Source organism: Melospiza melodia, chromosome 16 (assembly GCF_035770615.1).
Source record: "Melospiza melodia melodia isolate bMelMel2 chromosome 16, bMelMel2.pri, whole genome shotgun sequence".
Lineage (NCBI taxonomy): Eukaryota > Metazoa > Chordata > Aves > Passeriformes > Passerellidae > Melospiza > Melospiza melodia.
In genome coordinates this window covers 18837607-18854077 of record NC_086209.1, presented here as the reverse complement: position 1 = coordinate 18854077, position 16471 = coordinate 18837607, and the positions used below count along the sequence as shown (strand labels likewise).

Below are 16471 nucleotides of genomic sequence, written 5' to 3'. Positions count from 1 at the left end.
GCTCTGCCAGCCTTGGCATTAAAATGGGGCATTTCCTATTTGCTGGTGATTGTTTGCAATTACCCTGTGCTGACCTGTGCCCATTAGCACTGGGGGAGTGAAATGCAGGGCAGAAAGCCCTGGAGCCCCAGTCCCTGCCAGTCTGGTTCAGCATTAGGGAATGCCGTGGTGGGTGTGCTGTTGTGTCAGAAAGAGTCCAGAGTTAAGTAGGATAACATTACTGTGTCAGTGTAGTGGGACAATAAATGCACAACAGCTGTTATTAGGCACTGAAGTACAAAATAAATCTGTTTCCAAGAGCACCATTGTGAATGGGAAAGCAGAGAGAGAATTATCCCTTGCTGGTGGTTTTTAGCCTGGCAGGGTAAGCTGCTTTTCTCCCCCTTTCTGTTTCTCAGGAGTTCTCCAGAAAAGAGAGACTCTTGCACAGAGATTGTTAGCTTGGCAGGGAAAGTCAGGTGTCCGATCTTTAAGTTTGTTCTTACTCAAGATTCTGTATTAATGGCCAATAAACTAGTGCTTATGGCACATTTGCATAGTATTTGCTCTTGATAAAAATGTTCATTTTGCCCAGTGTTTTGGAACCTCCAGAAAATTGGAGGGAAAAGGCCCCCCAAGTTAGTCACACATTTCTGTTGGACTATTTGTAATTTTTAATTGACAGCTCTACATTTCAGTATTTAGCTACTGCACTGTTGTTCTTGATCCATTGCCCTCTCTCATTTCCAGAAACTGGATAAATGAACTTGAAATAACCTTTGAAGTGATCACCCTGGAAGGAACAGAGCGTTCCCTGTGAAAAGGCACTGAAGTCAGTTCATGAGCTGCACACTTTTGGCTTCCCACTTCCCACAGGAGCACATCAGAAGACAAGGTACTTTATTAACTTCACCAAGCACGAATTTGTCTTACAATTTTCCCATTCATTCAAATGGAACATGAATATTTTGTTTCCTAATCAGCGCAATTACCCCGGAGCTGGCGTTGCAGTGTCACTGCAGTGACAGCTCCTCTCTGTGCTGAGGAACGACAGCATTTGTAAACCAGCGTTGTTTAAAGAAAAGGCTCGGCTCCCGAGTGACTATTTCACAGTTAATCATTGCTGCGTTTCACAACACACCTGGAATATGCCTGTTTTCAACTGATCTGGCTGGTCTGCCGAAAGGGACTGGAATGTGTGCAGCTGAATGTTCCACTGCAGCGCCTACCAACAGAATATTGTTGATGGCAATTAGAGGATTCTCAGGCACATTGTGAAATGTCATCCAGTAAAAAAGTCAGTAGTGATGGGTGTCAGAGCTTGTAATGCTCACATTGGTGGCAAAACTCTTGCCATGCCTTTTGTTGTCACTTGGGCAGTTACTGTCACCAGCCTCTGCCTAATTTCTTTCTTATTTTTTTCTGTAGCAGAAACCACCACTTGTGTCCCTGAATGTGCATTTGCATACACACACATATATATATGTAATTTCACACACACATGTTATATGTATGTATGTTATATATATATTGTTATTTATATAATAATTATGTATAATCGTTATTCCATTTATCCTCAATGGCATCTGGCTTCACAAAAAAGGAGAAATGAGTATTTTACACTCATGAGCATGGGAGAAGAGTCTTGGACTGAGAGCTGATGGGGAAGCTCTCACATGATTTTCATGCTCATGAACGTAGCCAGAAATCTGAATTTAAATCACTGGAAAGTTTGCTAAATATTTTAAACACGAGTTTTTGAACTTCAGTTTATATCTGCAGTACATGGACTGTGTTTAGTTTCAGATCTTTGGACAAGGGATCAACTCCATAATGTTTGGATGGCAGCAAGCACAGACCTCTATTTGTACTTGCAGACCAAGGAAATTACTGCAAAATACATCTCTAATTCTAAGAATAATATCATCCCTCCTCTCCAAATGAGAAAAAAAAAACTCCCAACACCATAAGTGCCTCTGAACACTTTCAGAATGTTCAGGAAATCTGCAAGTTGTCAGAAAGTTTTAAGGTGTGTTATGGCAGAAATCTTGACATAAGTGTGCTGCAGACATCAAAAAGACTGATGTTGGTGTCGTGCTGATTTCATCTTCCTTTTGTTGTATAAATGTACACATAGTACTTGAAAATATGGGAGGTGATCTGAAGTGGTTCATAAAACCTCGCTGGTTTGCAAATCACTGGGATATTTTAACTGCATTGCCTGGTTCTGAGTTAGTGTCTGGAGGCATCTTGCATTCTGTTGTGCCTTGGGATTGCATCTGCAAGTTGTGCATCTGCAATATTGATCCAAAACTCGGCATTTCAGATGGAGAAAAAGACCAGCTTCTGTGTAGGATCTGTGCTGTGAAATTCTGCTCGTGGGAACTTCAGCAGCTTCTCCTTTGTTTGAAAAAGTGCTGCTGGTTTTGTCTTCGCGCTGCACTTCAGTGCAAGGAGCTTTTTTTAGGCTCTTCTCTTTCAGCTTTCCTGGGGAGGTTTTTCTCTAGTGAATCATTCCATATCTGTTTGGTACCAAAAGCCAGAGAGTTTGAAAGGAGCACTGCTTCCTAGTGCATACATCCATACATTTTATTCACTATATATAGACATTCATGGCTGGCAAATATTTGGTGTGTTGGCAGTTGAAGGAGTTTTCTCTGGGAAGGATGACTGAAACCGATGATGATTCTGAATTTCAAGTAATTAAATGGTGTCCAAATAATTTCGCAAACATTAAATAATCTTAATGGAAAAAAAAATAAAAATTCTGATGTTCAGCAGTTAATGACCAAGAAAATTTATTTTCAGCAGTTTAAAGGCATTTAAAATATTTCAATATTTTACACTGTTATTACCTAAATTATATTATTTAGGATAATAATAGAACATTGACTTGTATTTCTGTTTCTGACGTGCCTGTAAGATTTCCCCCAGCCATGTGGCGTGGGACAGCTGAGTGTACCTAATTACCATTCCCAAAATCCCGTCACCGATTTTTCCCCCACCCCCATGCTATATTTACCTTTCATGTGATGGGTTATAAAAGCTCTTACTCCGAGGGCTCAGTGATCTGTGCTTCAGCAGGGTGGGTTCAGAATGTTCTGCAGGCACAGATAGTCTTGCCTGGGCGTTTTACAGCAAGCAAAGCCAAGTTTATGTAACAGGAACAGAGCATGAAACGTGTGGCAGATGAGTTTTTGTGATCGTCCTGCTCCCAAACTCTGCCACCTGAACCTTGGGTTGGTTTTGGTCCTTTTTGTGCTCACTAATTAACACTTCTCCTCTGTCCAGGATAGCTGGGAGTGCAGTGAGTCCAGCAATTATTGCACTCACCTGAAAGCTTTTCTTAGAATTGCTGCCATGATGAGACCAGGTGACAAAACATGTAATGAAATGCTTCAGAAAATCTTCAGAAAAATGGAAAGTTCTTCTGTGATAGATTAGCCAATGTAATTGCACGAAATAAATGTCATAACCTGTATGAAGATAAATAGCTTTTCCTGCACTAGCATGCTTTTGCACATAAAATGTGCCATTTTACCAGTTGTCCCCATTTTTTTTGCCAAATAAATTTTATAATGGCCATAAAAGGGAAGTGTGATGTGTCTACTTAAGTGTTACGGAGTTAACAGAGGGCATTTCTGTGCTTCTGTATAATTGAAATAATGACATTTTTACCTGAAAAGTTGTTTTGTGGCACTGTTACTTAACAGAAATGTTTATTTCCATTCCCTGACATATCTAAAAGTCAAAACGAGTGGAATCAGATGCACATGCATTGTTAGCATGTGGGTGGCTGGAATGCTGTGCTCATAATGATCCTTTTGCCATCATGTCTGAAATGGGGCTGTGATGTGTTCTCCTGCAGACTGGGAGGTGAGGCTGGCACTGCAGGGGTGGCAGTGGCAATGGCAATGTCAGGAATTCTGTCTGACACCAGCACTGCCAGGCACGAGGAGAAAAGTGTCCAGAGAAAATCCTTGCTGTAAAGGAAAGGCCAAAGAGGATTATCAAAAGTATTTAAAAATTTTACAGCTGTTTCAGAGATTTTAGTGTGGGTTGGAAAGAATTTCCTCTCGTGCACAGGTACAGGGGATAAAGTGAAGATCTATATTGCAAATATGAAAATTGCTGAGAATTCTGGGATGAGTTCACTACCAGGCAACTACTTGATATTATATTGGCTAGGTTGATTTGGGGTCCAAAACCAGCTGTCTGGAATTTTTACCACAGGTGTAGTAAAATGCCTGCTTTCATCTGACACACTGATATCCCAGGCTTAATGAAAGCAGCCTTTTCAACACTTCAGTAAACAAACCAATATTTTTTCAGATGAAGAACTAAATTACTTTCATGTTTGCTAAGTACCAACAGTCCTGGACAGGTTTGGATGCCTCCTTACTCTTGTTGCTCCTGTTTTGTGCAGAAGCGGTTCTTATTTTGCTTTTTGTAGCTAACAGTAATTCAACAGATAATAGCTAGTGGCATTTGAAAATGGGTATTTTTCTGTGGGTCTCTAAGTGTAACTTTTCCAGGAAAAACATCATTTTTCTTTTAGTGTCTTAGGGAATCTGGCTGGATGTCTGGGTGTGGGACAGGCTGTGTATGGTTATCATGGGAGTGGGTGGGTCCAGCACAAGGGCAGCAGTTTATTCTCCATGCGATTATTCCCATTTTTTGCCATTAACTCAGGGATTGCTGTGCACTAATTAGAGCAGTGCCAGCTGCCCAGCCTGCCTGTGCTGCTGTGTCACTGCCACCCTCTGTGGCTGTGCTCTAAGGCCTCGCTGCAGATGTTTGCTTCAGATTATTTCAATCCTCACAAGTGGCAAATCCCCAGAGGAGCCACGGGAAACTTCTCAAACGAGTTAAATCAGCTTTTGGAGCAATCTCAAGGGGCTGGGTGGCCCTTCCTGGGCAGGCAGGCTTGTGGAACCTCTCCCTGCCTGCAGAGCAGCGATTGCCCCGTGCAAACACATCAGGAGCACCTCAGCAGGGCCTGATTGTGTGTGATAAGGAACAGAGAGCACTCTTTGCTTTTTGAGCTGCTTATGCTTTTTAATTTCCCCCGTAAGGAGATCCACGTGAATGTGCCTTCCCACAGCTCGTTGGGTACCAGCCCAAAGTGTGTGAATATTTCTGCTGCTGTAGCTGAAGGGGTCAGTGCTGATGCACTGGGACCCAGTTAGCAGCGCAGTTAATGATGCACAGCTCTCTGCCTTGGCTGCAAAGCGCTGCTCCTGCTCCTGCAGGAATGCAATCCTGCTGATAGCCAGGAGAACATTGCCACCCTTTGGCCAGACAGCAGAGCGAACACGGGGAGAGAAGCGCAATGTGCAAGTTGGGGATGCTGCAGCAAAACTATTTAAGAGTATATTCATTTGTAATGTAACTGCTCAGCAACGGGAGCCCAGTTGGGTGGAGGCTGTGGGCATCATTTGCTTTGATTTAGTGCATTTCTTAGCACGGTGATGTGTTTGGAGAGAATGTGTTCTGCTACGTACTAATTATGTTTTCCTGAGGACTGAATTGCATATGCATTGTGAAGATAGGATGGAGGCTACCATGGTTACCATTGTGCGCCCAGGAACTTATTTTATACAGTGCCAATTAATCTGAGGTAATGCTTGAGAGGGAAGAACATTGAATAAGAAATGCTAATGTCTCAGCTGAAAGATGGAAATTAGATAGAAAAGCACAGCTTTTATTGAAAATTATATGTCAGGGTCAGCATTTATAAATGAATCCACCTGTATGACTGAAACCAGCAGTTCTGTCTTACATTAAAAAACCTGTATGTCCCTAGGCCTAATTGACATCAGGCCACTGCTGCTTTATCAAGGATGTTCTCTCAATAGGAGTTTTTTTTTTTTTCTCCTTTATCATGCTTTTAGCAGCATATTCCTGCAGTCAGGACTGTAATTGGGGATTACTGCTCTGTCAGAAAGAGAGTGCATTTGCATGATGCAAAGACATCCAAACCTTCTGCAGGTTCCAGTTGCTGGGGACAAATCTTGTGCCTCTGGGCAGAGGCTTCCAGATGGTGGGGACTGAGCGTGGCCCAGCTCTGAGTGCTCCTGGCAGCTCTGCTTGGCTCTTGGAACATGGCAGATGTTGGGTCACCTCTGTCCTGTGTGTATGGCCAGGCTGGGTCACCTCTGTCCTGTGTGTATGGCCAGGCTGGGTCACCTCTGTCCTGTGTGCATGGGCAGGCTGGGTCACCTCTGTCCCTGTGCATGGCCAGGCTGGGTCACCTCTGTCCTGTGTGTATGGCCAGGCTGGGTCACCTCTGTCCTGTGTGTATGGCCAGGCTGGGTCACCTCTGTCCCTGTGCATGGCCAGGCTGGGTCACCTCTGTCCCTGTGCACGGCCAGGTTTTGGTGAGAGGGGGATGCAGGATCTGTGGAAGCTTCTGGAAGGTTCCCACAGAGCAGCAGCAGCAGTTTCTGAAGGACTGAATGCCATGGCCAGGAACCCACGCTGGAGCTGCTTGGGAACAGCTGCTGCCCATGGAACGGGCTCAGTGTTGGAGCAGTTATTTTGATCATTAAATGTATTTTTACCATGTTAGAAAATGCATGTGGCCCTGAACATTTACTCTTTAGAAGAAATCCTTCCATTCCTTTGGATTCCCCACTGAATGGTGCAGGACCAGCTGGACTGGAGTTAAATTGGCTGATGGTCCCCTGGGGCAGATGAGGGAATCCTGGTACTGAACATCCTGCTGCCTCAGCACATCCCATTCTGGCAAAAGAAAATAATGGTATACATAAGAAATATATGAATAATGGTATATATAAGAATATATATGTATAAATAATGATATATATAATGGTAAATAATGGGAACAAACAACTGGGAGGCAGCAGCTTCAGCTCCCACAAATGTCCCAGCACTGAATAGCAGCTCAAGGTAGCAGCTTTGATATTGGTGTGATGGAATGTTGATCTTACTGGAAATTTAACTACTAAAATACATTGGTACCTTGTCCAAGGGTTATTCATTAAACACAGTCCATTGGTTTATGTAACTTGTAAGTATATTATTGCCATCTTTCATTAAAACTGATTTGTTGTGCATAGTAAAGCATGAGAATGAAAATAAAAAGTAAAGCTTTTTCAACAAATCTCTTGTTAAAAGAGAATATTTCTTCTAAGGAAATTTTTATAAGGCAAATATTTTGGAAAATGATTAGCTGCTGATTCACATCCCATGTTTGAACTGTGTGCTGAACCAAAAAAGAGCTGCACAGATGTTTGACAAAGAATCAAGGGCATTTCTGCATCTCTGCTGAAGCAAGTTCACTTTTAATAATCAAATTCTTGGCAGGAATATTTCTGCAACCTGTGTCAGTGGAGCATGTATGAGCTTGGAAAGGAAGTTTCTGTAATTATCTCATTATCTAATTTCAATAATAGAATAATTGAGTTGCCTCAATGCCTATCAATGGCAAACCAATGGAGATGGCAGATCTGTGGATGTGGAGAGAAACCTGAACTCATCAGTCTGATGGAATCTGCTGATCTCTGACCTGCTCTCCTTCCTGCCTGAAATGTTTGCTTTCTATTCACTTTTGTTAGACTGCTTCCAGTGAGTAATTCCATTTTCTCCTGCTGCACCCCCTTTGCAGGTCTCCCTCCATCTCTGGCAGCAGCAGAGCTGGCTTGAGAGGCCAAAACTGCACCTGAGCAGGTGAGCAAACACCTGAGGGCTCCAGGCAGGTCTGGGGCTGCCTTTGCCTGCAGGGCAGCTTTGGATGGAGCATTTTTGGGATGTGGATCCCTCAGGAGAGGTGGGAGAGGCGCTCAGAGTGGATGGATGGATGGATGGATGGATGGATGGATGGATGGATGGATGGATGGATGGATGGATGGATGGATGGATGGATGGATGGATGGATGGACGGACACACAGGTGGAGCAGTTCTGAATAACTGAGCACCACTGGGATTATTCAGCAAGTTGGCACAGATTTGTTATCTGTGAGGAAGATAAAGCCCTGCAGAGGGGCTGAGCCATTCCAGCTGCAAACTTGCAACTGAGAGTGAGGAGGCTGGTAGGGAAATACAAAAAAGTCATATTAATTAATATTAATTCTAGAAGATTAGCTTTTAAATTAAAATCATAATATAAGTAGTTGTAGAGGGACTTTATACATTAGGGAGAAGTAGGACATGGTATAAAAGCACCTTGCTTCATTTGCAATCCAAATGAAAACATGCAGAATGGTTTTTTGCAGTTCAGTATACTCTTAGAAATTGGGACTCATCCTACAACCAGAAATCATTGCAATAGGACCAAAAAAATAAATGTATGCTTGACAGTAGCTGTCACAGGACAGTGCCTGCTAAATGATATTCAAATGCTGAAGTGTGTTGATTATTGACCTGTGGAACAGCACATGGAATTATCCTTTTGGAGGAGCTTAGCCATTGCTTCTAGTGGCATTAGCCATCCCTCCTACCTCTTCTGCTTTCCCAATTTATGAGTTCCCTGATTTTTGGCAACTTTTGGTTTTGCACTTGGGCTGTATAATTTAGCATCATAAATAGCTGAGACTGGCAAGCAGAGTGGAACTGATAATGGATCCAGCAGTTTCTTTTATGTGCTGGAGTCATTGTAAACAAGAATAAAACTGATTATTTCAGCAAACAGTCACAAGAATTGGTTTTAATTTTAGATTTTTGTCCACAGCCAATAGAAAGAGGATGGTTTGTATTGGTGAATCTCTGCTGAGGGAGTTAAAGTTCATCTGGTTTCATCTCTGGTCCGGTGCTGCAAAGTGTGGTTGTGTGTATGAACACAGATGTGCTGGTGTTCTCAGGGGTCCCAGGAGGAGGGGAGAGATGAGAGTCTTGACCCCATGTTTCAGAAAGCTGATTTATTATTTTATGATATATATTACATTGAAAGGAAATGATCTATTAAAACTCTACTAAAAGAGCAGAAGAAAGGATTTCATCAGAAGGCTTGAAATGAATAGAGGAGTGGAATGACAATAAAATCCTGTGACTCCTCACAGCCTCGACACCGGTGGCTGTCATTGGTCATCAAGTAAAAACAACTTCACATGCTAAGTAAACAGTTCTCCAAATCACATTCCAAAGCAGCAAAACATGGAGAAGCTGCATCTTCTCAGCTTCTCAAGAGAAAAGATCTTAACGAAAAAGTTTTTCATAAAATATGTCTGTGACACACACACATGCTTGTAGGGCCACAAGGCTTCAGTAGCCTTTTGTGTTCATTAGTTAATCCTAATTCTAATATTTTCCAATTCTGTCCAGGCCACTGGTACAGACCTGCAGAGCCTGTCAGGATAACCAGAATGGCAAAAGTCCCCTTCTTCCTTTACCTGCTCAGCTGGTTTGAGGGCAAGTAGCAGACAATATATACAAATAATAGAAAATATTATATTAGCCTATACATTATTATGTGTAGGGTAACTTTTTTATTGTTATGAGGGTGATTAAAGCAATCAAATTCAAGACAGAAAGCAAAAAATAAGAATGAGAAAGTGATATTAAAATCCCTCCCCACATCCCTGACATCCCTGTTACTGGATTTCCCTGGTTACATTGCATTTCTTTCACTATTGGAATTGAATCTGTGTTTTCTCATCTGAGTTAGGTTTTAGCATTTCTGCTCCTTGTTGCTCTGAAGGAGCCATTTAGGAGGTGAGCTGTGTAATAATGCAGTGCAGGAATTAAATGCTGTGGTGGCTGTTGTGGAGCAAACCTGGTTGGCCTGGCTTGGGCCAGGTGTCCCTTCAGTGTCACCAGGGACCCAGCCCTGCCTGGGGCTGCCACTGCTGCTGCTGAGGCCCTTCCCTATTGCAATGCTGTTTTCCAGGCTTGAGCATCAGCAGGAAAAGAAATAATTGAAAAATAATCAAAAAGAATAGGGAGGTAACCCACTGATGGACTTAGTCCAGCCTGGACTCAGTTTTTGGCCTTCCTGGTTAAATATTCTTAGGCAACAGTTTTACACAATACATTAAACAGCTCAATCACACTGTCCTCTCTGCATTCATAAATTTAGTGTTTGTATTCCTGAAGCAGCTGTTTTCTTCTCTTGCTCTACTTTAGCTCTTCTTCAGAATACAAATTCCAGCTAATTTCCATTTTTTCCAGACCTAACACTTTAAAGTTTTGTTCTACTCTTTGGTTTTTAACTCTTTAGGCCAAAAATTGAGTGGTTTGAGGACCACTCTTTTATTTTTCAAAGAAGCTATTCCTTTGCTGTTAAATATTTCCCAGTATTCTTGATCATCCTTTTGGAAGGGTCTTCTGGGACAGTCTGTGAGACAGAAGAGCTTGTTCTCCTTCTTGAATTCGACTTGATTGCTTTCATGCAGAACTAATTGCCATGTTTTCACAGGTGAGTCCTCATCCTGGATGCACTTCAGTTTTTACACATCAAAGAATAAGACAGACTTTGGAGATGGAACTTTTAAGATGGGAATTAATAGGGGCTGTGCTTTGTCCTTCAGAAAACTTCAGACCTGAAGTATTATGGATTTGCAGGAGAAAATTCTGGCAATGGTGGCAGATACTGCTAACACCCCTTCCCTTCTCCCCCTTTGCTACAGGCTGAAGTCCTCTACAGTAAATTCTGCTTCTGTTTAAAATCTGAAAAAGATTGTGCTTGCATTGCTCAAACAATTCTTAAAAAACCCCTTAAAGTTATAGATACAGTTCTAAATATCTCTATTTGTGCAAAATTTGTGTACAAGCTGACTAAAATAACTAAAAATTCAGCTAAAATTGCTGTTCCTTGTTAGACATTTACAACACATGGGACAGAAAAGCTTCCAGAAGTACTTGGGGAAAGATATGGCCCAGATTTGTAGATTGGGAGTCTGATACAAAGTGTGGCAGAGCCTGTCTAGCTTTTATTAATGCCAGGCTCTCACTCGGTCCCTGTTCCCTCCCAGAGGGCCAATCTGTGATTGTGGAGAGACAACTGCAGAGCCATTTGCACTGCCTGGCAGGCTGGAGGGAAACATCCTGAATATCTCAAGTTCAGATGAAAAAAAATATTCGAAAATCACTTCTACTGCAGCACCAAGCTCATGGGACACTTCGCAAACAGACCAGGGGAAAAAATGTTTAATGGTAGCTTAGGCTGCTCAAAAAATTTTAATTGGATTTGAGATAAATTTTTTGTTACTCTGTCGTGATGTTATATTTCAGAAGTGCAGTAATGTTTTCAAGTTTCAAGAGGAAGATATCCTGCATGGATGGGACATATAAATTTAAATTCAGACACTTTCTACATAATAAAACCACACACAAGTGTAGGGACATGAGAAGTGTTAAAATACATCCCCAGTAATATTGGAGATGATTATATTTGGCACCTGGTGTAGAACATACCTCTGAAGAGGAATTACCATCTAAAAGAGTGAAACTCCCACAGAGATGATGGAATGTATTTATTAGGGGGCTGACAAGCTGATAACAAAGACTGATAGGGCTGTGACTCTGGGTTTGTCAGGTCAAAATAACAATTCTCTGTGCACTGTGCACATGAACAGAAGGCTGAGCTGCTGCACTGGGTGCACCTGCAGAATCTCCTTGTCTTTGTCCTGACCCCTGAATTTCCCTGGTTGTGTTTTTCCCATTTATCCACCCCAATCCAGGCGAGGGAGGCTGAGCCAGGGTCTGGGTGCACTTTGCCCATCAGCCAAGGCTGACCCACCACAGTTCTGGACAATTCTGTGTCAAACTGCAGCCCAAAGCAGCCTCTGAAGGATAAACGCCTGAAAATGAGACCTTCCCTTCCAGAAAAGGTGGATTGTTGGGTTGTGTGGGGTTTTTTGTTTTGTTTCATGGGTTAGTTGCTGTTTGATTTTTAGCAGAGAACAAGTATAAATGCCATTGTCATGGGCATATTTTCTGGAAAATCCTTTGCTAGGATTTTTTCTCCTGAGAAACTGAGAGGCCTCAGAGGAAAATTTAAACAATAATTATCTGCTGCTGCTGTGGAATGCAACAGCTGCATTTTTGATTGGTCTCATATGGTTGTTTTTAATTAATGACCAATCACAGCTGTCTTGGACTCTCTGGTCAGTCACAAGATTTTTTTATCATCCTTTTGTATTCCTTGCTTGCCTTCTGATGAAATCCTTTCTTCTATTCTTTTGTATGGTTTTGGTATATGATTTTCTTTTAATATAATAAATACCATAAAATAATGAATCAGCCTTCTGAAACATGGAGTCAAGATTCTCATCTCTTCCCTCATCCTGGGACCCCTGCAAACCCCAGCACATGCCATGGGTTGGGATGAATTTACCCTGGAAACTGCTTCTTGAGCTGTGGGGCAGTGAGGAAGCAGAGTTACCTCTGAGGAGAGAGAGTGAGACAAAATTCATTAATTCAGAATAAGCTGCCTCTCTTATGGAGGTCTGTGTTGGTGTCCAGCAGGGCAGGGCTGTGCAGGGAATCCTGGCAGGGTTTGTGGGGATTTTCCAGGAATTCTCCTCAGCTGGGAATTTCTGTGTGATGCATTGCCAGCTTCCTGAGCAGACTCTGTTCGTTTTGGGGATGCTCACAGGCGTGTGCAATGCCATCCATCCTGAGACAGCTCTTGGCCAGAGGTTAAATCTCTCAGGTGTTTATTTGTGGCATAATCGTGGCTTGGTTCTCTTGCCTGCCACGTGAGGAAAGCACAAACCAGGTTTGCCAGATAACTGTTCAAGCAAATATAAAGCAGAAAAAGGCTGGCTGCTGTTGTAAACAGAATGTGAGAGGAGTGGCAGAGCTCTGAAACTGCTCCTCTATTGTCAGACTGGCATGACAAGAGATGGAGATTTTTACACTTTTTACACATTTTACATCCATTTACAGTGGACCACTGTGTGTCCACATTTTACACTCAGTGGACACACAGTGGTCCAAATTACATACATAAATAAGGCTTTATTAATTATGCCTGTATCTATAGCTCCCAAAGCTTATTAATTACTCAAAAAATCAGAAAAAAGCCTATGGTTGAAAATAAAACTAAACTGCTGGTTGGTCAGTAGTGCTGAAGGACAGTGTGTGTGTGTAACCATGGATTCACATCCATGCTGATGTCTAAAGCAAAAGTCCATGGACAAACCCTTGGCCAGGTCTTTATCCAAGATGAGTTTCATAAGAAAGTGATAATTTATTAAAAGTTTTTAAGGAAAGGTCAGTTTCTGATAAAGCTGCAGAAGTGAAGTTATTTTAAGTCCAGCATGATTACCTGATAATGAGAGACCCAGCAGGCTGGGTTCCATGGCATTCATTAAGGGGTGAGAGGAGGAAGATCTGAGGTCTGATTTAATGTCTATTCCTGTCCTCTCCCTCAGAAAACCTCGGCTTAGCAGAAACTGAGAAAGCCAGGAGAAAAACGAAATTATTTTTGCCTAGATACTTTTCATCAAGAAACTTTTTACGAGGGCATATAGTGCCAGGACAAGGGGGAATGGCTTCAAACTGCCAGGGACGAAGTTTGAAGTTGATATTAGGAAAAATCCTCCCCTGTAAAGGTGAATATATGGGTTTGAAGTAAATATTAGGAAAAATTTTCTCCTGTAAGGATGGTGATGCCTTGGCACAGGTTGGGCACTCTTGTCCTTGCCCAGCAAGGACAAAGATCCCTGACCATGACACGGCCCCATGTGCCAGTCTCAGGTGGCAGCTCCCTTCTGCATTAACTGGAAATCCTTTTCCCTGTTTTTTTCCCCCTTTTTCCCCCTTTTCGCCCCTTTTCCCCCCTTTCTCCCCCTTTTTTCCCTCCCTTTTTTTCCTTTTTTCCTTTTTCCCCCTTTTTTTTCTTTTTTCCCTTTTTTCCCCTTTTTTCCCCTTCCCCCCCTTTTTTTCTCCTTTTTTCCCTTCCCCCCATTTTTTCTCCTTTTTTCCCTTTATTTCCCCTTTTTACCCTTATTTTTTCCCTTATTTTTCTCCCCCTTTTCGCCCCTTTTTTCCCTTTTGTTTCCCCTTTTCCCTTTTTTTCTCCTTTTCCCTTCCCCCCCCCTTTTCCTTTTTTTTTTTTTTTTTTTTTCTATTTTCCATTCTTTTTTTCCCTTTTCCCCTTCTTTTTTCCCTTTTTTTCCCCTTTTCTCTTTTCCTTTTCCCCCTTCCCTGGTTCTCTCTGTCCAAGCAGATTTGTTCTGGACATGCTGAGGTCGGGAGTTCTGAGCGCTCTCCACCTTCTCCTGTGGAACCAGAGCAGGATGCTCAGGCTGTGTGTGTCACCCCAGAAATGCAGTCTGAGGCTGCAGAGAGCAGGGCTGTGCCATTGGAGTGCTCTCCACGTTTTCCTGTGGAACCAGAGCAGGGTGCTCAGGCTGTGTGTGTCACCCCAGAAATGCACTTTGAGGCTGCAGAGAGCAGGGCTGTGCCATTGGAGCGCTCTCCACCTTCTCCTGTGGAACCAGAGCAGGGTGCTCAGGCTGTGTGTGTCACCCCAGAAATGCAGTCTGAGGCTGCAGAGAGCAGGGCTGTGCCATTAGCAGTGCAGGCACAGAGTGGCTCCTTAGAGCACTGCAGCAATGAGCTGTTCTCTGAGGCAACAGCCAAATAATGCATTCAGATATAGATTTTTCTCTGATTTCATCTTCCTTGGATAGCTTTATTTTCAGAGGGAATCGTGTAATGCCTTTACAGTGATGAAAGTGAAAGCAAAAATATTGGTAAAAGCACTCGGTGGTGTTTGAAAGCTCCCAGTGCAGCGTGCCAGGACTGGGTTCTGCCTCTGTGTGTTTGATTTCTGCCTTTAGCAGCTGTTTCAAGTCAAAGAGGCCTCGGCTTGTGGAGTTTAGTGCTGATTTGTAGCTGGGACACACATGTGTTCTGATAAATACAGGGTTCCATTCAGAGGTGAGGGTTACCCTGTGCTCAGCCCCCAGTCACAGAGCTGGCTCTCATTTACATGCAGCACAGGTAGCAGAGCTCCATCTCTTTCTGGAATGTGTCCTTAGAGTTAAAATTCCACCCTCTGATTTGCTGCTGAGGAAACAAATTAGAGCAGCTTTGCACTGCAAATGCCATTCAGAGTTTGCATCACCAGGACTGGGGTTCACAGGGAATACCTCAGCAGGTGCCTTAGGATCTTGTGAGGTGAACAATGATAAAAAAGTCCATGTGGAAGTTCTGAAAAAAAAATCCATGACAGAAAGAGAGAGATGTAACAGCTTGTGTTCACAAAGGTGGCCGGGAGGCCATAATGATGTGTTTCTTTTTAGGAGAAAGGAGAAATTAAAGGAGAAAACCAGACCCAGGAGCACACACTATGAGTTTTTGTAGCTGTTTCCAGAATACAAAAGGAGGCAAATTGCTGAAGGCTGTGCTGACAGTGTTACAGAAATATGGGAATTTTTCATTATCAAAGCTCAGGTGGGTCTCCAGCTGTGCTGTGGACAATTATGAATTCATAATATTTTGCCTCCAAAATAGTGGATAAAGCAGTGAATTGCAGTACACATTTATAGACAATCACTGTCAAAAAGGTGTTGGACTTTTAGAATTTTTTAAATGGTCATGGGCAATGTGACTGATGGACAGATGCAATATATTTCTTTTCAGGATCAGCTTAAAAGCTTTTTTAGTCCATTACTGCTGCTGCATTCTTTCCCTCCACCTCCCTTGCACATCCCAGATGAGAATGCCACAGGAAAGAAATTCAAGTGTACATTTCTAACCCATGTAACTGAATAGCTGCAGTGGACTTAAAGGACTTCAGCTTCTATCTTCTGAATACCCAGATGATGGAGATGTACACTACATCAAGTCAGACTTTATGACCTTTGTCTGTCTCAGAAAAACAAGAAATCCTTTTAGAATACCAAGTGGGCTTTGGCTGCAGTGAAGTTTGGCAAGTGTTCCTGACTGCCACAGCACATTTGTAGCTAAACTGACAGTGCAGATTCTCTAAACATCCAGGCACAGCCAGGTTTATCACATTCTGCCTCTTGATGTTTGTAAATTAGTCTTGCTTCTCTCTAATAAAAATCCTTGTAGCAGAACCAAGTGTTCAGCAATTCTATGACAGGAGACACTATTATTTTGGAAGCACAGCTATTTTTCTTCAAATTAACTTGTTGACAAGAGGAAAACCATGCTGGAGTCACTCACAATGTTTCCTGCTACATGCCAGAAAAGCCTCCTCTATCACTTGGAATTTTAACATGCTGTGCTTTTGTGGAGGAAAAAATCTTTATGCACTGGCATCAGGATGCCACTCACATCTTTAGATCTCAAAAATAAAAAACTAGAGGTCAGTTCATGAAAGCAATTCCAGATCTGCTGAGGGATCAAAAATCAGCTTTTGTCCCATTATTGACTAATCTTTGGGTTGACATCATTCTCTGTTTAAAAGTTTAAATTGCTTCAAACTCTTGGTATAAGTTTCCCAGAAGATAAAAATAAAGACTGCCATATGTGTTATATAAGATTTAAGCTCTGTCCCGAATTAGATTAAACTAAAATCAAATTGACATTGTTGTTTTAGTTGAGAGTGCT

The 16471-nt window shown here is 42.4% G+C and overlaps 1 long non-coding RNA gene across 1 annotated transcript in view; it reads left to right on the top strand.

The window, feature by feature from the left end:
• The window catches only part of LOC134425938 (uncharacterized), a 66800-nt gene that overhangs the window by 36851 nt on the left and 13478 nt on the right, over positions 1–16471 (top strand). The window contains exons 2-3 of the long non-coding RNA XR_010029810.1: positions 730–874; positions 7610–7671. This is a non-coding gene — a long non-coding RNA (uncharacterized LOC134425938). The remainder of the gene's footprint in view (positions 1–729; positions 875–7609; positions 7672–16471) is intronic.